Source organism: Ornithodoros turicata, unplaced genomic scaffold (assembly GCF_037126465.1).
Source record: "Ornithodoros turicata isolate Travis unplaced genomic scaffold, ASM3712646v1 Chromosome21, whole genome shotgun sequence".
Taxonomy (NCBI): Eukaryota; Metazoa; Arthropoda; class Arachnida; order Ixodida; family Argasidae; genus Ornithodoros; species Ornithodoros turicata.
Window position 1 is genome coordinate 169,112 of NW_026999337.1, and position 25,412 is coordinate 194,523.

The 25,412-nt window shown below is 46.2% G+C and overlaps 1 long non-coding RNA gene across 1 annotated transcript; it reads right to left on the minus strand.

The window, feature by feature from the left end:
* Positions 1–1,391: 1,391 nt before the first annotated feature.
* Positions 1,392–22,939, minus strand: LOC135373103 (uncharacterized). Its single transcript, XR_010416281.1, has 3 exons — positions 22,878–22,939; positions 4,779–4,910; positions 1,392–1,523 (listed from the first exon to the last, which is right to left on the minus strand). It is a non-coding gene; the product is annotated as an uncharacterized LOC135373103 (long non-coding RNA).
* Between the last annotated feature and the right edge of the window lie 2,473 nt (positions 22,940–25,412).

The window sequence follows — 25,412 nt, forward strand, 5'->3', positions numbered from 1 at the left end:
CTAATAGAATTGTTGGACCAGGATTCTGGGTCGTTCCACGGCTGTCGGCCACGCTTATGATTTATGGGGGACAAACTTGTGGAGGCCAAAAAGCTGCTGAGAATAGCCGCCCTTTTGTATACAACCCCTGTCCACTTTAGGTTCGACAATTTGCGTAACCAACAACACCCGACTAGCACCCGAGTTTACCCTTCCGAATCTTGATGGGAGGTCATTTAAACCGAAAAAAAAAATCATTACGGTCGTAATCATAGCAAACGGAAGAGCACTGCAGCAAGCTTACCTGTGGTCCTGGGGATTGAGTCGCCTAAAATGTTGATCATAGCGGCAGAATTGAGGCGCGTACACCACTAGAAGCTCCCTACGGAGGCAGATGTCCCTGAGCAATGGGTGTTGTGTTGTGTTATGCACTGCACGGCGGCACTGTTGCACATTTCTACCACCCTGGCAACAGAATGGCAACACAGGCGCTCGTCGGGCTCCTGTGGGTCGCAGACTCCACACAGACACCTGCCGACAACAATTTCAACATTCTAAACTGTTTCGCACATCCGACGGCAACCATGCAAAGAGATACGTCACCTGAAAATGTCATCCCGCGGGTTAGCCGCAGCCACATCTCGTGCATGGTCGGCGGGTTCCAGAGGCATTGGGTCCGTAGAGTATGGGTCATCATCCAACATTAACTCGTCGCCGCTACCGCTTACGTATTCGTCAGAATCTCCCCCAGACACAGAAACAGCACTCTCGTTTTCAGACTCCATGTTTGCTACCTTCGCCTTCGCTTCGCGATCGCCGAACAGGCGGAACAGGCGCGCGGCTCGCATTTACCCAGGCCGAGCGCTGATTGGCCTTATCCGGGTGACGTTTGCTCCCACTTTTAGAGAGCGAGGGCGCAAGGATTCCGATTTCCTTTTCATCGGATTGCGCGAAAAGTACGCCGCGGATCGAAATGGTATTTTCGGGCCCATTTCAGTGGTCGGCAAGGAATCAGAATTCGCATTAGTTTCGAAATTGACCTCGGAGAATGCGACTGTCCCTTTAAAGAGTTGAGTCCTGTGGTGCTAATTCCTTTAGTTGACTGCAGCAGCAAGTACTATAATTCTGCAATAATTGTACTTTTTATGGATAAAGCAGTAACACCTGGAGGGCAATAAGCTTTGCATGTTGCACATCTTTTATTGAACAAAATCCATCTGCTATCTTTAGTAGCTTTCAAAAGTGAAAATGGCATTTACACTCAAAGCTGGAATTGCTGCTTTCATGCTGCAAGCTTTTTTCTTTTTTTTTGCCTCAGACAAACATTTTCGCCACATGTAGTGTACGTAATGCCTTTCATCACAGGCCTTTCATCATTATGAAATGGGGTGAGACTATGCAGCATGACTGTAAGCCCTGACCGCCTTCGGTCATGAGTGGAATCCAATCAGGGAGCTTTACTTTGTAAGGCACTGGTGTTGCACATTTGTGCCCGTCAAGATCCGTGGAGGCTTCCAACAAAGGCACGAACCGGTCATTGATTTCTGAAACGATAGGAAAAGAATTTGGACATACGCATCGCTTTAACAGCCACACAATTGCAATTTGTAGGTTTCCCGCCCTACAGCCTTCACACCCATTTTCATGCAATCATTACAAATATATTTACATACATGCAATACTATAAAAAAGAGAACATTAACGTACATATTTATTTACACAACTGATACAGGACAACAGTGAGACATTAGCATATCTATTTGCACAGTAGTAAATACAGGGAGCGACACATGGGCAAAGGCAAAAAAAAAGAAGAGGGTGAGGTGCTCTATTACAAGAGCCCGAAGGCCCGCCAGCACCAGCACTAACTCCTCTTTGGTATAATGGCAACGAGGGAACAGAACAAGGACGCGTAAGAGAGGCATTAGCACATTTATTTGCAGAGTACTAAATACAGGGAGCGACACATGGGCAAAGGCCAAAAGGGAGGGTGAGGTGCTCTATTGCAAGAGCCCGAAGGCCCGCCAGCACCAGCACTAACTCCTCTTTGGTATAATGGCAACAAGGGAACAGAACAAGGATGCGTAAGAGAGGCATTAGCACATTTATTTGCAGAGTACTAAATACAGGGAGTGACACATGGGCAAAGGCCAAAAGGGAGGGTGAGGTGCTCTATTGCAAGAGCCCGAAGGCCCGCCAGCACCAGCACTAACTCCTCTTTGGTATAATGGCAACAAGGGAACAGAACAAGGATGCGTAAGAGAGGCATTAGCACATTTATTTGCAGAGTACTAAATACAGGGAGTGACACATGGGCAAAGGCCAAAAGGGAGGGTGAGGTGCTCTATTGCAAGAGCCCGAAGGCCCGCCAGCACCAGCACTAACTCCTCTTTGGTATAATGGCAACAAGGGAACAGAACAAGGATGCGTAAGAGAGGCGATGATGATGATGATGATGATTGGAGTTTTAATGGCGCATTAACTACATAGGTCATAATGCGCCAACACCGTGATTAAAATAAGACTAGTAAGAAGTAGGTGCAGTACTTAAAAAGGAAGAGAAGTAACATCTAAAATACAAGACTAAAACTACACAAAACTTACAATTCCAGTGTCTCTTAAAAAATTAAAAATTCTGCTGAAGGGGATAATAGCCTCATCGCCAAGCAAGAGCGCTGGATGAAGAGGCAAAAAATGTGTATAAAACTCTGTAAAATGATGCTGACGATGGATTTCGTGGTGTGGGCAGGTGATAAGAATGTGGATGACAGAGAGGAGTTCACCACAGTTTTCACACATTGGCGGCTCCTCTCCACAGAGTAAAAATTTGTGCGTGAGGAAGGTGTGGCCTATCCGCAACCTTGTTCTCAGAACACCCAAGAGACGATTTTCCTGGCGTTCTCCATAACTTTGGATGTGTTGTTTAACTAAGTGTAGCTTGTTGTTTGTCTGTGTGTTCCAGAAACTCTGCCATTTTGTATACAGTGATTTCCTAAGTGCTGCCCTAATATCTTGCATCGGTATCTCGAAAGGACTGACGTCTTTTGAAGCTGCCGCAGCAGCAGCGCGGTCAACAACCTCATTGCCTTGTATGCGTGTGTGGCTAGGCACCCAGCATAAAATAACTGAATATCCCCTCTTTTGTGCCACACTCACTAAGGACTGTGCACGCTGAATCAGAAAATTCTTTGGTTTGCGTATGCTGCAAATAGCATTAACAGAACTTAAAGAATCTGTATATATAACTGCCGACTTGATGCAGCCTTGAATAATGTGGGTAAGTGCAAGGATGATGGCATAAATCTCTGCAGTAAAGATAGATGCTATATTGTTTAGACGATGTGACCTAACACATGTGCCAGAAGTCATGGCACAGGTCACACCTGCACTAGACTTTGATCCGTCCGTGTAAATTTCTGTGTGAGTCCCAAAACTTTCCCTTAGGTGTTCAAATTCTTGCTGTAGTACTTGTGTAGAGGTGTTGTGTTTGTTGTATTTAGTCAAAGTGGTATCATACCTTGGAGGTGGTTCCCAAGGTGGGACCATCTTACCATATTCTGAAACTTGGCAATTATAGGAAGAAAAATTGTGATCCTCAATATCCTGTTCAATTCTCATTGAAAGAGGGGGGACCACTGAAGGCCTGTTAATAAACAGCTGTTTGAAACGTGTTCTTTTAACACAAGTCAGTGCAGGATGTTGTGCATAACTCCGTATTCTTAGAGCATAGGACCCCACAAGATAAAACCGTCTTCTAGTCAAGGAATATTCATGTGATTCCACATACAGACTTTCGACTGGCGACGTTCGGAACGCACCAAGGATAAGCCTGAGCCCTTGGTGATGAACAGGATCTAGAGCTTTTAATACAGATTGGCGGGCTGAGCCGTAGACGATAGACCCATAATCTATCTTAGAGCGGATGCAGGCACTATATACACGGCGGAGTGTCTCCTCGTCTGCACCCCAAGATCTGTGAGAGAGGATTTTCAGTAGATTCAGCGACTTCACACATTTTGCCTTCAGGTTTTGAATATGGGGCTTAAAAGTGAGCTTTGAATCGAACGTAATGCCAAGAAATTTGCATTCTGATTTCACGAGAATATCTTGTTCATTAAGGTGCAGCGAAGGAGACGGAAACACTCCTCTGATTCTCGAAAAATGAACGCAGATTGTTTTTTCAGGAGAGAATTTATTCTCTCAGTTTATTCAGGAGAATTTTTCTTTTAAAATCAATCAATCAATCAATCAGGAGAGAATTTAAACCCATTATGTGAGGACCATTTTGCCATTTTATTTATACAGAGTTGCATCTGTCGTTCACATCTGGGTAAGCTCGCTGAACAACAAGATATCTGGATGTCATCCACATACAAGGAAAAAGATATAGAGGGTGGGATGACACTGGCTATAGAGTTGATTTTGATAAGGAATAATGTGACGCTCAGAACAGAGCCCTGCGGGACACCATTCTCTTGCACGAACAAACGGGATAAGGTAGTTCCCAGCTGAACTCTGAATGTTCTGTGTTGTAGGAAATCAGCAATACATTTAAAGAGACGACCCCGTATACCGAACGAATGGAGATCCTGTAGGATGCCGTATCGCCATGCAGTGTCGTACGCTTTCTCCAAGTCAAAGAAAACTGACAAGCAGTGTTGCCTCCTGACAAAAGCTTCACGGATGGTTGTTTCTAGACGAACGAGGTGGTCCATGGTGGAGCACCCCATTCGAAACCCACACTGAAATTCTGATAGGCATTTATTCATTTCAAGAAAATAAACCAGTCGGTTATTCACCATTCGCTCGAACGTTTTTCCTATGCAGCTTGTCAGCGCGATGGGACGATAACTGGCAGGACAAGAGGCTTCCTTTCCGGGTTTCAGGACGGGGATTATGGTGGCAATTTTCCATGCAGAAGGTAGTGTCCCCTGTATCCAAACGAGGTTGAAGAACTGAAGTAAACATTTTTTTGATATGTCAGACAAGTTCTGTAGCATTGAGTATGCAACACGGTCTGGGCCAGGAGCAGTCGCTTTTGCTGACAACAAGGAACGTGACAATTCCACCATGGTGAAAGCCTGGTTATATCCCAAACAGTCTCCGCCATTTACTGCAATCTTCTGTTTTTCGGATCTTTGTTTAATTTTTAGAAATTCACAGCTATAATGGGAGGAACTTGAAATGCTTTGGAAGTGTTCCCCAAGTGCATTAGCCTGTTCTTCTAAATTTTCGCATACATGACCGTTAACTTCTAAAGGAGGGACTGAATGACTGATATGCTCTCCTCTGATTTTACGAAGTCTGTCCCATACGATTTTGGATGGGGTATTACAAGATAGAGAAGATACAAAAGTTCGCCAAGAGGATCGTTTAGCCTGTTTTCGTGTCCACCTGGCCTTTGCTCTTGCCTTTTTGAAAAGTAAAAGATTATCTGAGGTGGGGTATCTCCGAAATGTACCCCATGCACGATTTTGAAGTTTGCGAGTTTCGTCGCATTCATTATTCCACCAGGGTTTAGGTCGCCTTGGGAGGCGACCAGATGTCTGGGGAATGGATACTGTTGCTGCATCAAGTATGATGTTGCTGATAAGATAATTAGCTTCTTCTATTGTTACACTATCAATAGGAATTAAAGATAGGTCACTTCTTTCTGAAAACTGCCTCCAGTCGGCCAGTTGGAGTTTCCATCTAGGAGGGCGTGTTGTCAGAGTGTTCACTGGCGTAAGATATTTTAACACCACTGGGAAGTGATCACTCCCAAGCGGATTTTGTTTCACAGTCCATTCTATCTCCTGAAACAAGGATGGACTGCAAAAAGACAGGTCTAAGGTTGAGAGAGACTGACTTGAAGAATGTATGTATGTAGGTGCCCCTGTGTTTAAAAGGCAGGTGGATGTTGATAATAAGAAATTCTCTAACATTTTCCCTCGAGTGTCAGTTCTCGTACTGCCCCAAAGTGGATTGTGAGCATTAAAGTCACCTAGAAGTATAAAAGGACTTGGAAGTTGGCTGCATAAATCTTCTAATTCTTTTTGTGTAGTAGTGTCTGACGGTGGCAGATAGATTGAGCAGATGGTGACAATTCTGTCTAGACACATCTGCACGGCTACAGCTTCCAAGTCTGTAACTAGGTGTACTGCTTTGGTTGGGAGAGATCCTCGTGTGACGATCGCAACACCACCAGATGCTCGGGTGGCGTCAGTTCGATCTTTTCGAAAGATATTGTGTCTTCGCAGTGGATTTTGTGTTTGTGTATTCAGATATGTTTCTTGAAGACAAAAGCATGATGTGTTATACTTCTCGAAAAGATCGTTGATGTCATCTAGATTAGAGAGTAATCCTCGGCAATTCCATTGGAGGATCGTGTGTTGCATAATGATTGCAGTAAGAAGAAAGACGCCTGTCAAGAACTTTTGCCGACTAGGAAGAGCTTCCATTACCTATTTTTTTTTGTTAGGGGTGTGACCCGCGGCCTTGTGGTTTTCTTTCGTGCAGCCGCAAGCTCCTTGTCAGATATGTCAGGGAGTGACCCGCTCCCTGACAGACTAGATCTATTCTTTTTGGGGGCTTGGGAGCTCGTGCTCGCAAAGGAGCGCTCAGAGCTCGTCTCGTCCTCGCAATCCATGGATGTCACCTCCGTGGACTGTGAGGACAGGAGTGGCGCCGGTGTTAGCGACGCCACAGGAATTTCGGGAGTTGGAGGTGGATCTGCACCTCCTTGGATCTGACTTGCGTTGGTCTGGGTGAATATTGACTGCTCGGTCTGGGTGTACGGTGTGACTAGTTTTACTTTCTGTTTTACAGCTGTGGCGAAAGATTTCTCGAAAAAAATGGGAGCTACTTTTTTCCTGGCTTCTGGGTAACTGAGGTTATGCGTGACTTTAACATGTAGGACTTCTTTTTCGTATTTCCATTTTGCACAGGATCTCGAGTAGGATGGGTGGTTAGAAGAGCAGTTGACACAACAGTCTGGGCCTTTGCATTCTTTTGTTTCATGGTCAGACTTCCCACACCGTGCGCAACAGGCAGAGCCACGGCAGGAGTCGGCAGCATGACCAAATCTGTTACAACGGAAGCAGCGCAACGGGTTTGGGATGTATGGGCGAACTTCAGCTGACAGATGCCCTACTTTTAGCTTTTGAGGCAGAGTCGGGCGATCAAAGGTAAGAATAATATTACGGGCTGTAATGTATTCATTGTTCTTTCTTATTTTTATTTTTCGTACATCTATGACATCCTGGTCTTTCAGGTTTAGAAGAATTTCCTCAACGGGCACGTCGATGAGTTCAGATACGGCAATGACGCCTCGACTGGTGTTCAGTGTTTTGTGTAAGGAAGCTGATATTCTTTTTCCCAACATTTCATGTGTGTTCAGAATGGTCTCACAGTCTGCTTCAGATGTGCACTTTATTAACAAGTCGCCTGATCGCATGCGCTTGATCTCAGGTATATGCTTAGACAGAGATGCCACCGCCTTCTCAATGAAGAACGGCGACATTTTACCCAACGGGACTACCTTTTCTTTGTCATTTCCTGTCGCTGAAAGAACGACGTACTTTGCTGTAAAGTTCGTAGACATTGTTTCGAATACTTCGGTCCGGGGACGTTTGCCGCCCCCGATCGTAGAGGAGGAAGAATTTTTTACCATGTACGGTTTTAAGAAATGGACGCTCCTACGAGTCGCTCACGTTTCACGTCCATACGCGTGAGAAGGTCCCGGAGTTTTAAGGAAAACCCATCGGCCGGGGCTTGACCAAGACCCCGACCGCCACCGTTCAAGGTTTCTGACCCTTCACCTTGCATCCCCTCGGCACGGTACGGTTAACACCTTGGGACTGGGGGCTGGGGTCCGTGGTGGCGCCACTCACCAAACACCAGCCGAAGCTGGTGCCCCCTGCGGGGCGTAAGAGAGGCATTAGCACATTTATTTGCAGAGTACTAAATACAGGGAGCGACACATGGGCAAAGGCCAAAAGGGAGGGTGAGGTGCTCTATTGCAAGAGCCCGAAGGCCCGCCAGCACCAGCACTAACTCCTCTTTGGTATAATGGCAACAAGGGAACAGAACAAGGATGCGTAAGAGAGGCATTAGCACATTTATTTGCAGAGTACTAAATACAGGGAGTGACACATGGGCAAAGGCCAAAAGGGAGGGTGAGGTGCTCTATTGCAAGAGCCCGAAGGCCCGCCAGCACCAGCACTAACTCCCGTTTGGTGTTGACAGTGGTCAATGAGCCATACTTACGTAACCTACAAAGTACAGCTAACGTTGCAAGCAAGTCTCATATCACATTTACAAGTGGTTCATGAAGCAATTGTCACTTGGAACTACTCTGTACAAAGTAGTGCTAAATTGTTTCAAGAAACACTTGTAACAGTGCATACGCCTGGGGTGGGACAACAGGTGTTCACAATGTAACTCATGTGAATGGTCAGTATAAAAGGAGCACAATCACAAATATACAAAGCCAACAGCAGTTAAATTATGTTAATTTATGTGGGTTTTTACCTAGGCAAGCATTGCAATGCCAGGTAGACCGAGGAGCCCGTTTGATAAGAGCGCATCGGTAATGGTACCATTTCTCACATGAGTCACATTGGATCATTGGAAGCTTCGTTGTGGTCACGGTACAAGAGTTGCAAGCCCAGTGTTTCCGCTTGGCGTCCAACACTTGCATGACACACTGCCATCCTTCATCGGTGAAATAACACTTAATGCAAGAAACGTCAGCATCAACTACATCATCCGGAATTCTGTCAGGAGCACTGAAAACGTGCTGTTCATCTGCCTTGTGGCCATGGAGTATCCTTTCTTTAATGTCGCTTCCAGTGAAGAGAATTATGAGCTGCATATCTTCCTCTGCGACTTCCACGTCTACGTCGCCCATCTCTGCTTCCTGTGGAGCTTCTCGAGACTCTCTGCACTGTGCATCAAGGTCGGTTGCCTTCCTTCTGGTCGAGCGTTGTGAAAGCTTTCTGCTTTTTCTGGCTTTGCGTTGCGGAGCAATTCTTTTGTTTGCTGGTGTATAATCGTGATCTGGATGCATTGGCATGTATGCAGGGGTCAAAACACGTTTGAGAGCTAATGCTGCCTTGATTGCCTCATTTGCTGTTGCAAGCGTGTTTTCGGCTGAGTTAGGCAACGGAGTAGAGGTTGAAGACAGAAGTCGTGCTACACCATGTGAAATATCACCCAAAGACTTGAATGCCTTGGCTAGTCGTGGCCGTATAAGAGATGGGGGATGCTCATCAGTTTCTTGGACGGGGCTGTCACTTGCTTCGGGGGAACTTGAACGAGGAACTGGAGATGGGTAGTTACTTGCAGCAACAAATAATGCAGTAGATGACACTGGAAGGGAAGGGGGGTGACTACTACCAAAATGTAGGTGCACTGCATGAATGTGGTTGCACATAAGTGTACAAGGGCACGAACAAATATAGGCATGAACACAAATATTGCACTCGCGGCATCGGAGCTGGCAAGGCGCATGGCAGGTGTTCCTGGCGAGTACTTCGTACTCTTTGGTGCCGCAAACCTTTCACTTGCCATTGTCGAGCGTGGTTATATCGTGAACTGGTATCTCTTTGCCCCTCATATGCGCATGGTAGATGGCGGTCATCGTCTTAGTCGTCTTACCTTTGCTTGAACCGATGAGGACGTCGAACTGTTTCCAATTGGAGTAGGCCAACAAGGTGTGAATTAGCTTATCCGTACGTTTGTTGGCTTTTTTGTCGAGAAACAAGTATTTCAGAACCTTGTGAAATGATTCCAGCTTCATGTTTGTTGAAATATCGCACTCCGTCCTGAAACAAGTCGCCCATTCTTCGACACGATTCATGTAATACGCTTCGAAGTATTGCAGGAACACATGAGTGGACTCATCTATCTGTAGCACCTCTGTAAAGCTCGTCATTTTCTCACGGAAGGCATCTTCTGTCTTCTGTTGAAGGAGGACGTCGATGGTGATCTCAATTTCCTTCCTCTTTTGCTCGTCCTTCACGGTGCTGTTGAGTTTATTTGACCATGCTCTGCGGACGTGCCATTTACATAGTAACTTCCTTGGTCTGCTCTGGAACGCTTCGCACCATGCTTCGCATCGTCAGTCATGAAAAAATTAGGAGTAACTTCACCGACGCTTTCTTTAACTGCTTTGAGGAAGTGATACAGAGCGGTCTTATTTTCAGTGCTACTAAGGCACCACGCAACAGGAACGCCTTCGCCGGCTGCATCAAGCACCAACAAAGTAATTAGATAAAATTTGTAACCGTTGGTACCGTGTGTCGCATCGAGGCACACGACTTTCGCTCCGAATAACTTGAGATTTCTTTCATTTCCTTCTGAAATTCCGTCTGTAAAACAATCATGAAGTCCTTTGTGGGCAAAGGCTGGTCAGAGACATCGTGAGGGACACCTGTAGGCTTGTACATTATTACGCAGTTCTGTGGACTTCCACGGAAAAGTTCAACCATTTTTTTTCACGCTTGTTCCGTCATCTTTGTCAAACTTCCAATCCATGAGACCTTCAGCGTCAGCAATATTTCGCACATCGGCAGTCTTTGTCAGGTGGGAGCGCTTGAGGTCTTCCACACGTGCAGGCATGCTTTCTCGCACATTCCGAACTATCCTGTCATTCGGCACGCCACGAACGTAGTCTTCAATTATGGCTGCTCTATCAGATTGTTGCATCCGGAGATGTTGAACATCGGTTGTGTGGTAGTAGTGGCTGAGGCATCCGCTCACCACAACTTTGCCTGTTGTCAAAGATAACCTCGCGGTTATGTATGCCGTACACATATTACCAATTTTGCAGGATCCTTGGGACCTCATTTGTCGACACCTGTCCTGTGGCGCCAATTTGCTGTTGCACATTCCGGAGCGGTTACACACATATGAATAGACCTTCGAAGCACCTTCAGTTGCAGCTCCCTTCTGCAGGCAAAACTGGGAGTTTGCGCTTGTTGTTAAGGCATCAAGCCACGTGAGGAACTCATCCATGGAGTCGTGCGTCACTAAGCGCATTCTTTTCACTTGCACTGGACTGCACTACCCCGGATTCCACGCAAGACCGGTTTCCGGGAGCTGCACTTTCCAGCTGAAAGGAACTTTATTAGCAATGCCTTTCTTTTCAACAAGAAAGTGCAGCACGCAAATAACCCAGTTCAGATCTGGTGCAGGAGGTGCAAGCGAAAAGAATGCACCTACTTTCACGACGTTCATATCGATGTTGTGCTGACTTGCAAGGTGGCTCCGCAAGTCGTCTTTCCTTGTGGTAAAAAACGCGCATTCTTCTTCTTCGCACCGCAGAAGAAAACGGGACGCCGTTACATTAGGAGCAATATTATGCTTCGTGCGGTTGTGACGATACAAGTTTTTTACGTTTGTAAATGCGCTCGGGCAATGAGAACACCTGAAAACCTTCGGTGTCGTTTCGGGCGGGGTCACCGAAGCCATGACATCGGCACAAAAATCAAAACTGCACTGTCAGACTTACGTGCGTACACTATGCATCAAAGAACGAAGGTAAAAAGTAAATGAAGATATACAACCTGGTTTTCCGAATATTTACAGCTGGCTTGACAGGGGCGCAGAAGTCTTCGTTGATCGTCTCCAAAAGCAAAGAGAACTCTAAGCGACGTACGTGACGCACTGATCAAAGCAGAGATGGACGCAAGAACGTTCTGGTGATATGCGCGATACCTTCTGCTCAAACGTTCAGGAGAGGGAGCCTTCTACAGTTCACTGAACTTCAACCAGCTTCCTTCTTTGTAACCACCTGGACATGGACCATGGACATGTACCCGAACAAACGTCAAAGGAGTGCGCAGGCCACGCACTGACCGTGTTTTCCCAAGCTGCAGAATTCCAAGTAGCCGAATGCTTTGAAGGCGGGAGGCCGCTTTAATCCTTTGAACAAAGTTAGAAACTAGGCTGTCTTGTACAACTGCCTCTTGTACAGCCTAATCTGTATAATTGTCAATCCAGGACTGACTCACATCATACCAAGCAAGCAGTTGATTCAAGGACATTCTTGGACCTATAAGAGCAACCTATGCATGCTTTGTCGGCCACAGCGTCTCGCACTATGAAGGGAGTGCTGTTTGGATCATCGCAACTAAAATTTCTCTCTCGGGAACGATTGTTTCTTGACAGGGAGATTGAGATCTGTACATTTTCTATCCCCGGGCTCACAGTTGGAGAGGCTCCTTTCCGATTTGACCAGCTGCGGTTGGAGAGAATGAACTTCATCGTTGTTTACCTTGGAGGCAACGATATGGACAGCGGCCGGGAACCCCACGATGTTGTCAACCACCTCTTGGTACGTATGCCCCTGATTCCCTGCATTATTTTCGTTTGAGTAGTCATGCCTAGTGCGCAATCACTAATTAATTAACACTTGCACCTTTTCAGGAATTTGCTCACTTCCTCCAAGGCAGCTTTGAGGATGTTTTCCTATGCCAGTTAATGCCCCGACTTGACGATGCCTTGTGCCAGAAGCACAAGCGCTTCAACAGGCGCCTGAAAAAAGCGGCGGACAGGACCATACACATTGTCGGGACCGAGGTAACCTTGTATTTTCCTTGCTATCTTTTTTGATGCGAGTTTACCTTGGTTCGTATGTCTTATACATCGACTGTATAGCACGCAAGTAATTGTTGAGGAGCGCAATTGGAGGCATGCAGGCTAATGTAACGGTATTGGTGGTAGCGTTTCTTTTCTTTTTTACCTTGAGGGCGCAGTAGGGACGAGATAAAAGCGTCCGGTTCCGTGTCTCATCCCTGATCACGGTGTTAGGGCAACAGCCTACAGGCGCAAGCAAGAGTGACAGCGACATCAAGAAGGACAAGATGGCGCAAGCAGGTGTATTCTGTAACCATGTGCTCGTTTAAAAATAAAGCATAAGTTCACCCTAACATGGCGCAGCCGCAACTGGATCAACAGAACCAAGGTGTGTGGAACCTCCCTAAATAACACTCGACACGCTACAGACCCGAAAAGATGACGGACGACGTACGCAACGACATCGCTCCCAGGCGAAAATCTGGACTGGTCCCAGAATGGATCCAGTTGAATCTGGACTGGTTCCAGTTGGATGTTTGATGGTCCCGGAATGGTTCCAGTTAAATGTGGATGGTCCCAGCTGGATTCCCAAGTGGGGGTGGCTGGTTCCACTTTGGTGACATCAGTGGTACCACTCTGGTCTCAGATGGTTCCAGAAGTTCGAGCTGGAGCCTCACAGGTACCATTTTGTTCCCAGAATGGTCGCTAGACTCCAAGTTGGGCAGTTTCCCAGCTTCCCCCTTTAAGATTTCATCTTGTCCACTATTGCCATGTTTTGTTTGATCTATTACTCTGATCTATTTTAGCACAGGCATGGTCTCTTTTTATTGCTGTTTATCCAGGTGCGCGCGTCTGCGAATGCTGTAACTCCCATTCGTGCACATTCTCATCTGAGGTGAATATCATAACATATTAAGTACCAGAGAAATGTAAAAAAATACATCTCAACAACAACAAAAATTAAGCTAAATACTAGAAGAAAGACAACAAAAAAAAAAAGAAAATGTAATTGCAGAGGCTGATGCAATATGTGAAGACGCCACGGCAAGGCAATTCAAACTTCAAACGGCGAGATCCGAGAGCGAGAGGCGAGCCGAGGGCCGAGCGACGGAGCGAGAGGGAGAGAGTGGCAGTTAGAAGTTAGAACTTCGACGCGTCGCAGCAAGTTTGTTTTGTCTTCAGTAACCGTCGCAAGGATGGTGATGGTTACTGTGCAGTATTTACATGTGTTTCAGTGCGCTTTGTAAGACAATGCGATGACAATGGTTCCTGGTGCAACACATTGTCGATTTCCCGGAAGAGTTTTGACGCCAAGAAGACGTAAACGGCGTAGAGGCAAGAACGCACTGTGAAACGCCAATCGGACTGCACGTCGCGAATGTTTGCAGGTATGAGTGATGACCGTGATGTTTTGATTACTATTAATTAGATGTTTCATTTTAGAAACTTCGGAGGAACTTGAAGAGAAACAGGATAGGAAGATTCGGAACGTACGGTGAAGAGGAATTGGGTGTATGTCGCGACCTGCATGGAAAACAGGAGTGTCGTATAATCTTCTCTAAGCATATACACGATGTGAGGTGGCCAACGAACGAAAGCTCCCTGTGGTCCGTGGGTGCATCGCACAGTCAGGCGTATGCTTTGTCTAGACACAGTGAGTGATCAAACTTATACTACGTGCTATGTATAAATGTAGAGATGTATTGATTATTTCTTTCTGCTCAGTGTATGCTTTTAGCAGAATAAACGGTAATTACTTGAGCAATATGTGCATTTCTGCGCATTATTTTCGGTCATGCATTCAGTGGTCCCAGCTGCTAAGTGGCCGAATCCCGGACCACTTAGCAGAGGGGACCACTGCATCAATTACACTGGTTCCACTTCAAGTGGGACCATCATGAAGCTGGTTCCACTTTCAACTGGTCCCAGTCACTAAGTGGTCCCACACTCAAAGTGGGACCTGTCCAATAAACCACTTTGAAGTGGTCCCACTCTAGATTTTTGCCTGGGCTCAAATGAAGACGTAGATACGAAAGCTGATGGACGCTTTGAATATACGCGCTAACTCGGACACAATGATAACGGTGGAGACCACGAACGACTGCAATGTGACCAACGACAAAACCGGACCACTTGGCAAGGACGTGAACGTTGAGCAGCCCAACGTTTCGGGACAACTGCTCGCGGCAACGCCGGGTGAGCCAACGCACGCCAGCGCGTTCACCCCGTCGATGACCGATATTTTAACGGTTCTTGTGGATACTCAGCGCCGAATTGCGGATGCCGTTACTCAAGCCTCACGGCCTTTGGAAGTCCACTCCACCAATGACACTGCCAACGCTATTCCGGCCTTTAACGGTGATCCACACAAGAGCGTAACGGACTGCTGCAAAACGTCGAACTTGTTGCCTCTCACGCGCACTGGACCCCATCGTTGACGATGCTCAGCGCCTTTTCACGTCTTCGGGGCGCCGCCCAAAACTGGCAGAAGGTGTATGGAACACGTTTTCATGATTGGAACACTTGGAAGATAGCACTTTCGGAACGCTTCAAACGAAAGCTCACGCTGCAAGAATTTATAGAATACCAGTCTCAGCGGAAACTACAACAAAACGAAACAATGGTAGAATACATCTACGCCAAGAATGCTATGCTTGAAAAGGCCCCGTATACCCTCGCAGCAGAAGAACGGATCTCCCTGATCATAAACGACATCAAAGATGATAGATGGGCTGTTCCGTTAGCTGCCCAGCGTTGCACTTCAGTACTCGAGCTTATCGACAGAGCAGCGACTCTTGACAGCCGACGACAGACTCATCGAGACAATGTACATCTATCGCGAACATCAACACCAAACTTAACTAATCCAGACATTTCTCAGCCGAGACCTAACAGTGACGGACAAACTCGTTCACAACAAGAACCAAAATGCTTCAATTGTTCGGAGCTCGGACATATATCTCGGCACTGCCCAAAGCCAAAGTCAGCCGCAACGTTACGAGCCGAAGTAAAAAGAAGGCAACCCAGTAACGAGCATCAGCCTCGACGAGGCACGACGTACAACACTTCACGAGTCAATTGCTTCATCAATACAACTTCAAACAATCTGCCTCTCATCAAAGCCATGATCAGCGGGAACACACTGGTGAACGCATGCATAGACACAGGAGCAAATGTGTCCGTCGTTAAATCTAGTGTTATTCCCCCAAATGTGGCGACATCCCCATGGTCAAGTCAAGAACGTGTAACCGTGATCGACAAAGAACTAATCCCAGACAAGGTGACTGAACTGGATATCATTGTGGGCACGACAAAAACACGTCTCCCCAATATTATCGTCTCACCTCTCCCTAACAACGTTGACCTGCTTCTGGGATCAGACTGGCGTCAACTTGCTAATGTTGACGTAACATTCCATAACTCAAACGACGTAACTATTGTGCATTTGCTGGAAGACGGTGCTGCAACATCAATTTGTGACTCCCCATCCAGTAAAGGTGAACTTGGTCAGTCTAAAACCGCCCAGGCTTTGGTAGCCTCCTTCTGCAGTCGTGAATTGCCAATGCACTCGTCATCCGACACTAACTTTGTCAGCATACGACACAAACGCAACGCTCCTGATCCCGCTCTTCAGTCTGAAATCAACAAAGCAGTTGATCATATGACACCCGACGCGACGGAAGAAGAACAAAACAGACTAAGAGAACTATTGACGACCACCACGAAGCATTTGCAACGACCGAAGACAGCGTTGGTGCATGTCCTCACACAGAGCATTCCATAGAACTCAGAGACAACATCCCTGTTGCATCCCGACCGTACAGATGCAGCCCGGCTGATCGAGATTTCATCAGATCACAGGTACAGGAGTACTTAAACAAGGACATTATACGCGCAAGTGAAAGCGAATACGCCGCTCCAACCATCGTTGTTGATCAACCTCAGCACCCAACAAACCCAAGACGTATGGTCCACGATTACAGACGCTTAAATGCAAAGACTCCGTACCCTATGCCTGTAATGGAGGATGTAATTGATGATGTGATGTGAAATGGAGCAGTATACTTCACTGTCATGGATGTCAAATCTGCTTTCCTCACCATCAGGATCAAGGACGACGACATACACAAGACTGCCTTTGTTACACCAGATGGCAAATACGAGTACAAACGCATGTCATTTGGATTCTGCAAGGCACCGCAAACCATGCAATCCGTGATGCGTAGAAGCTTCGACGGGCTCCCACGGACAGCCACGTATATGGACGATGTTGGCCCCTCCTCAGGTAACGAGGCTCTCTGTTTACTCGAACAGGTACTGCAACGTGTTGTGACAAATGGTCTACGCATGGACCTTAGAAAATGCCAGTTCATTCGATCCAAGATTTCATTCCTTGGCTATGTAATAACGAAGGAAGGACGAATTCCCGATCGTGAACGTGTCTCAGCAGTGAACAAGTTCCAGCCATCTAAAGACCGAAAACATCTTTACTCGTTTCTGCAGTTCGCCAACCACTTTCCAAGATTCATCAAGAACTTCTCGATAATCACGGCCCCACTACGTCAGTTGCTGAAATTAGACCAGGCGTTCACATGGTCTGATAACCATCAGAAAATTGTCAACGACCTCACACAGACACTGCAAAGCCCTCCCGTTCTTGCAAACTACACCAACGGTCTCCAGACGCTCGTGTACGTCGATGCCAGTCAATCAGGACTTGGTGCTGTGTTGAAACAGAAACACGATGACACTGAAAGGGTCATAGAGTATGCTAGCAAGACTCTGAATGCGCACGATTCAATGCTACATTCCAACATGTTGGAATGCATGGCCGTACACTGGGCCATCACTGAGAAGTTTTCAATCTATCTCAAAGGCGGTCCAAGATTTACTGTCATTACAGACAACATAGCACTGACTTATCTTGCCAGGTACGGCATAACGAACCGAAGATTTGCACGATGGACTCTCGACCTTTCAGAATACGAGTTCGACATTGTCCACCGTGCCGGGAAACTGAACGGAGCCGCTGACGCTCTGTCGCGTTTAAATGGGCAGACTGGAGTCCAGGAGGACATCAAAATGATAACAGCGGGGCAGGCTCCTCAGCTATGCTTAGCAGTCATCGTAAGCAATGACTCGCGTCTACGCAGCCTTCAAGAAAGTGACGAAACGTGCCAGAAACTCCTTTCCTTGGCGGACGACGACGACAGCCCCTACGACGTGCAACACGGAATTCTGGTACGACTCATGAACCTTGATGAAAGAAAGGTGCCCAGAATCGTTGTACCTAGGGTACTTCAAGAAACTGTTATGATCATGTGTCATGACAAGACAGGCCACATGGATGTAGAGAAAACAACCAAACAAGTTAAAAGACGATATTGGTGGCCACGGATGTCCAGAGACATTCGAAACTTTGTTCGCTCGTGCCAGACTTGTCAGAAAGTGAACAGACCGACGGTACTGCGAGAAGGGCTCCTTTTGCCCCGTCGTGTGCCAGAGATACCGAACAGTGTCGTCTCCCTCGACCATTTTGGACCCCTTAACGAGCGAAACGGCAACAGTCATGTGCTGCTCTGCATTGATCATGCCACAAGGTACCTCGATGGTGTCCCAGTACCGACCACATCCGCAGAGCACTACATTAACTTCCTGCAAATTCGTTGGATACCACGTTTTGGTGTGCCAGAGGTCGTGATCACAGACCAGGCACATGGGTTCATCAACAAGAGGACAGCTGCTATCCATCATAGACTAGGGATCACTCACATGACGACGCCACCGTATTGGCCACAGGCCAATGGCCTCATTGAAAGAATGGTGGCCACTGTCAAGCAAGTAATCAGGAAAACAGTTAGCAGCGAGCGTAACTGGGATTCTGTACTTCCTGCAGCCATATTTGCGATCAACACAAGTACACAGAAATCTTCACGCTTCAGTGCTTTTTGGTTAATGCACGGGTACCATCCAAGGTTGTCCGGAGAGCTCAACATCGGGACAGTCTCTGAGGACTTGAGTGAAGCAGACCGACTGCACCAACTGGCAAAAGACCGTTGTGATGCACAGGACAGTCTGTCGGCGAGTCAAGACACAGCCAAATCTCGGTATGATAGCCGTAAGAAACGCCCTTGCTTCAGGGTGGGAGACTTTGTCTACTGTGCCATAGGAGGAAGAAGCTGTTCGCTGGACCCATACTTTGAAGGTCCATTTGAGATTGTGAGTTTTCAATCCGAAAATACCGCAACAGTGAAGAGAATTGTGTCTTCCCCTGGACGAAGTGAAACAAGGCTCGTGAACCTGGAGCAGATGAAGCACTGCTTTGAACGCGATATTTTTTTTTATTTATTTATAATACTTCTGGCGCAAGCGCCATAGAAGGAGGGACATACAAATACAACACTAAACTACATCTCTAAATTACAAAAACAACCGAGGGCTGTGCACTGCCCATATACTAAATAGGTAGCAAGAGGAAATAAATGCACTGAAAATAAAATGAATACAAGACGAAAGGATGGACATAATCATGGCTCCTGAAGGAGTTCAGTGATGCATGCTACAAAAGAAGTGAGAGTGCCGCAGTCAATAGCTACCTGTGGCAAGCCATTCCAGTTATCAATGGTTTTGGGGGAAAAAAGAATGCCGCAAGCAGTTGGTCCTAAAGCGGTATTGCACCAAGTGTTTAGTGTGCTTAGTGCGACGACTACCAACGTTAGATAATGTTAGATACTTGCGTTTTGCAATACAAGTCTCGTCATTAAGTATGGACCAAAGGAGTTTAAGACGTTGTATTTTGTTTCTAGCATGGAGGCTCAAGATTCCTGCCTCTTGGAGCATACGAGTTGGGGAATCGAAACGAGAATATTTGTTATTTACGAACCGGATTGCTTTCCTTTGAATTAGCTCAAGTTCTTTTATCTTTGCTCCTATCTCTGGGAACCAGACGAGATACCCATAGTCAATAATGGAACGTACTAGTGTTTCGTAAGCAATAAGCTTTACCTGCCGATCGGCATTACTAAGATTTCTCCTCAGCATGTAAAGCTTTCTACTGGCCCTACTAATGACTTCAGCTATGTGTTGATCCCATTTCAGATCCTCGCTAATTGTAAGACCTAGGTACTTGTGTTTACCGACCTTCTGTAGAGGCCGCCCACTGACGGAATACTTGAAGGGAAAGACATTTCTCTTTTTCGCTGTTATCTTCATGTGGACGCTTTTTTGTGTGTTAATAGACATCTGCCAAGAATCGCACCAATTTTTTACAGAGTCAAGAGAAGATTGTAGGCATTCTTGGTCTTGATGTGAACTTATCTCTTTATACAGCACGCAATCGTCTGCGAAAAGCTTGATATCAACGGAAACTACGTTTGGCAAATCATTTATATATAGGAGGAAGAACAAGGGCCCAAGGACTGATCCTTGAGGGACTCCGGAACTTACAGTAGACGTACGAGAACGTGAACCATCAAAATATACGAATTGCCGCCTTTCAGTGAGGTATGATTCTAGGCATGATATGAGTTTACTATGTTTAAAAACGGAGCGAAGTTTTAGGAGTAGCTTTGAGTGCGACACTCTGTCGAACGCTTTCTCCAGGTCTAGAAAAATCACATCCATCTCTTTAGAGGAATTAATAGACATCGCAATATCATGTACAAACTCGATGAGTTGGTAAGTTGTTGAAGAACGCTTTCGAAAACCATACTGAAGTCTGCTTAACACAGAATGTTCTTCTAAGAAACCAGACAAATGACAGTAGATGGGTAGAAATCCAGCGAACCGGTAGAGATGTAGGAAGGGAGTTGCCTCAGGACAGAAGCCGCCGATATTTCGAACAGAGACTGTTCTTCTTCTGGGCCCAGAAGAAGAACAGTCTCTGTTCGAAATATCGGCGGCTTCTGTCCTGAGGCAACTCCCTTCCTACAGACAAATGACAGTATACTATGTGCTCAAAAATCTTCGAACAACTAGACGGCTATGAAATAGGCCGATAATCATTGACTGATAACGCTTCAGATTTTTTTGGAACTGGTATTATCTTTGCTAACTTCCAAGCACGAGGAATTTGTCCTGAATCGTATACCTTCCGGAATATTAATTCTAAATAAAGTGATATCCACTCCGCATAGCGCTTTAAAAAGGCATTTGGGATACCGTCAGGCCCTTCGCTCTTTTTCGTATCTAGGCTGAGCAGGAGGGACAAAATACCAGGCGAATTAAAAGACACATCAGGGATTTGAGGGACTTCTTTGTCGTTGACATGCGATGGGCTACTGTTGTCGTCAACAGAGTACACTGAGACGAAGTGGTCATTGAAGGGATCTGCAGTGAGGGTCCTACTCGCAGGTATCTGATTCATGCTTCTCCTGTTAGGAGTGAGATAACGCCAGAACTTTTGTGGGGAACTAACCATAAAGTCCCGCAAGGTACTGTTAAGGAATGTATGTCTATTAGCCCTAAGCGCGTTGCGGAGCTTTTTCCTCAGCTCTCGTATAACTACAGTATCAGCGTGACCCCTTTTAGTACGCCTATTTATGCGACGCTTAAGATGGATAATCTCACGCGTAACCCATGGCCTCCTTCTGCCTGTTCGCTTCCTCTTCAAAGGAACATAAGACTGCAAACAGAACTTCACTATACCAATGAATATCGACCAAACCTCATCGCTGTCGAGTACAACTACCATTGTAGAAAATCTGTCAAATTCTAAGGCTAGATGGTCAATAATTGCAGTGTCGTCGGCTGTTCCAAAATCATGAAAAGTTACATACTTATCTGGCCTCCTATGTAATACCAAAGAACAATTAAGCAGGACAGCCTTGTGATCAGATATGCCTTCGATAATGTCACATCGGAAATCCATCATGGTTGGATTAACGCACATCAGGTCAAGCAAGGAAGATGTGGCTGATGTAACTCTCGTAGGGTCAGACACTACTTGTTGCAGATTATGTTTGAAAGCAATGTCAATTAATACATCAGCACTGTGTCTGTCCCTACAAGTACCTCTGGTAAGGTTATTCCAGGCTACACCTCCCAGGTTAAAATCACCGCACACAATTATCTTCTGATTATTTTTGATTAAGTCACTAGGTAGTCATTGAGCGTCTCTAACACAGATGGAGCGGCGTTAGGGGGCCTATAAACAACTCCTATAACCACATTTCCAATTGCTGTGTTTAATTTACACCAAGCACTTTCTAGACTAGTAGGAGGGAGGACAATGAATTCTAAATTTTTCTTAACCAACAGTGCAACACCCCCTCCTCGGGATGACCTGTCCTTCCTAATCACAACATAGTCGTCAAGGAATATCTCGTCCGAACTAATATGGCCGGAAAGCCAAGTTTCCGTAATAGCAATAATATCTGAATTGTGTTCAATCAGCATTGCTTCAACATCAGATTTTTTATTTACAACACTTCACGCATTGAAACATAAAACAGAGAACGACATAGATTCACTTAGTTTTTTTCAGTACGTGGCCTTACTGAGGTTTCTTTAACACTGTTTGAGTGTGAATCAAAGACTAACTGCTTATCGCCTATGATAAGCTTATCATACCGAAGCCTGTACTTTTCATTTAATTGTTTAGCATGCTTGATAAGTTCGCTTCGGGCTTTACGTACACCCGCGGAAAAGTCCTCATTTATGTAAATATTAGTTCCTCGTAGCTTGTTAGAGTTAGATAGGACGCTATTCTTGAGCTTGAATGATAGAAAACGAACAATGATTGGCCTGCTCTTTTGCTCCCTGAACTGGCCAACTCTATGAGCTCTTTCAATGTCATTTTCCAGTAGGGTTATGCCCAAGTGCTCATGGCAGAGATTTCTAACTTTGGTTTCTGATTCGGTCCACAACTCGGACGGAGAATCAGGCAGGCCTATAATAACTAAGTTGTTCCTCCTCTGGCGGTTTCCTAGGTTATCCAGTTTGAGGTCAATTAAATCGACCTTACGTGTGAGGGCTTGAGTCTCTGACTGTACGCTTTGGGTGCTACTGATAATGGCAGCATCAAGCTCGGAAACTCTGGCAGTTAGTGACGTCAGCTGGCTTTCAGTAGCTTTTTGCTGCTCTTTGATTTTCGTTATCGCATCATGTAAAGATTTTTGCCCTTTCTCTAAACGACTTAGCGCCTCGAGGATCTTCTGTATGTCAGTTGGACCAGGATTCTCTTCAATGTCGCCGTCCAAGAGAATCAAGGACGTCATATCATACATCACTTTCAACAGCGACAGGTACAACATGTGGAACCGTCTAAGCAAAGTGGGACACGGAAGCTCCAACAGGAACAGGTCATTGCTCTTTGTGAGACTATGAGAGTTACTAACCTGTAGAATGAAGCACAGAGGATTATTCATCGTTGCACTCCAGAAGGAGCAACCGTGCCCACTGATGCCAGAAGCATAACTGCAGCCTTTTATAAGTGACACTGGTGGCACCACTGATGTTGTTGATGATAGACTCGTGATAAGAAGTTCATTCATACAAACGACGTAGTCGTAATCGGCCGGTGATAACGCTGGATCTTTTTTCGGGGGCAGCAAAACGTGTGGCAGGCAAGATAAATTCTGCGATGCTACGTAGACTGAGGACGCCGCTCGACAATCATGGACGTACACAGCCAGGTTTGCAATAACCTGTAGAATGAAGCACAGAGGATTATTCATCGTTGCACTCCAGAAGGAGCAACCGTGCCCACTGATACCAGAAGCATAACTGCAGCCTTTTATAAGTGACACTGGTGGCACCACTGATGTTGTTGATGATAGACTCGTGATAAGAAGTTCATTCGTACAAACGACGTAGTCGTAATCGGCCGGTGATAACGCTGGATCTTTCTTCGGGGGCAGCAAAACGTGTGGCAGGCAAGATAAATTCTGCGATGCGACGTAGACTGAGGACGCCGCTCGACAATCATGGACGTACACAGCCAGGTTTGCAATAACCTGTAGAATGAAGCACAGAGGATTATTCATCATTGCACTCCAGAAGGAGCAACCGTGCCCACTGACGTCCATATTGATGCGCCTGAACTGACAGACACAATTATAGGCAGAGCTCTGGAGCAGCGGGATTGGAACCTGCAAAACCACCGGAGACAGCAGGTACCAACTCCAGCTTCGAGGACTTCACAGCCATTAGAGATATGGAATCAGACCAGCCGACATCACCGGAGATGACAGGTACAGATTCCAACCTCGAGGAATGCACAGACATCAAGGATGCAGAACGGGTACCATCAACCATCCCTCCAGCCAGCGGGATTATAAGAACCCCACGCCAACGAAAAATTCCCCAGCACTTAAAGGACTACGACCTCAGTGACAATTGAATTGAGGACAATTCAACGCTGTAGTGGGCATGTTAGGGCAACAGCCTACAGGCGCAAGCAAGAGTGACAGCGACATCAAGAACGACAAGATGGCGCAAGCAGGTGTATTCTGTAACCATGTGCTCGTTTAAAAATAAAGCATAAGTTCACCCTGACAACGGTGTCCCTGATGCACCCCGAAGCTCAAGGAAATGATACCATCAACATCGTAATTCTTCTTGTGAGAGATTTCTGGTCAGCCATACATTATATACGGATTCTAGGGACCCCCTTTGAAATGTATGTTTTGCTTTCAGTTCAAATTCTTGAAGCACGGTCTAGCCGACAAGCGCCTCCTTGCTGCTGACGGCTACCACGTCGACCGCAAGCATGGCATCAACGCCCTGGCGTTTTGCATACAGCGGGCCCTGCACACAGCGATAGGTACCCCATTGACACCTGCGCCACCGCACCTGACGCCCAGGATCCTCAGGTGCACACGTTGTGCAACTTGCGGCAAAACCGGGGCAAGGAAGCTTACTTGTGGCCATGGAGAGGGAATTTGCGGCGCCTTCCGAGCACACTAAGAGAAAGAATGCAACGAGAAGAAGTAAAAAAAACGGCCCTTTTCGGGGCCACCAAATATCTGCCACAATGGCTCGCGTTCTGCGAGTATAGAAAGACCCAGGATGACGTTAGCAATAAAACATAACTCAAGCCCGATCAGTCACTGAAACTACAAACAGAGAGTGGGCAACAAAATGCAACTCAGGTTCGTATTTTTTTCTTCTGACGGTATCTTTTTTTTTTTTGTTATCGTAACTCCATCTGTCCACAGCCCGACATTTTCCCTTGTAAATTCCGTCGACGCTTAAAACCTGACGGGTATCATTTCTGTTCAGTCACGTCCCGATCTTATAACCTGACGGTATCATTTCTCAAGTTATCGTTACCACCGCTCGACATTTTCCCTTGTAAATTCCGTCGACGCTTAAAACCTGACGGGTATCATTTCTGTTTAGGCTACGGTCTCACGGTAGCCATCTTGAATTTACTTACGGACTTGCTACGGCGGGGCGCCACCGTCGCGGTTGCCGTGGATGACCCCGAAAGGGGGAATCGCGCGGAGGACAGCTGTCCCACGCGCGATTCTCCCGACTGGACCCTTTGAGTTTCTTCTGTATGCCATTGTACCCGGTGTTTATACGTGTGTAGAAGGGAGCATTGTCTCGTAAAAGCCTTCTGAAACTGTCGTGCAAGACGGCGAGTTGATTTTTGGTGCTTTCGTGGTTTGAGTAGCACGGGGGTAGCTGCCGCGCGCGTAGCGTGTGACGAAGACTGTGCAAAATATAATATATTTGAGATATAAAAAAATATATATCTCAAACGCAAAATGGTCAAACAACCGTCATAAAAAATGGACGCAAATACTAAATAATTGCAGTCAGCTGTGAAGAGTCTGTTCACGTGCCGATCGGTAGCAGTTTTATCTCAATACAGCTTACAGAAACAGGATTTCTTGAAATGAATTATGAAATTACCACTTCTGTTG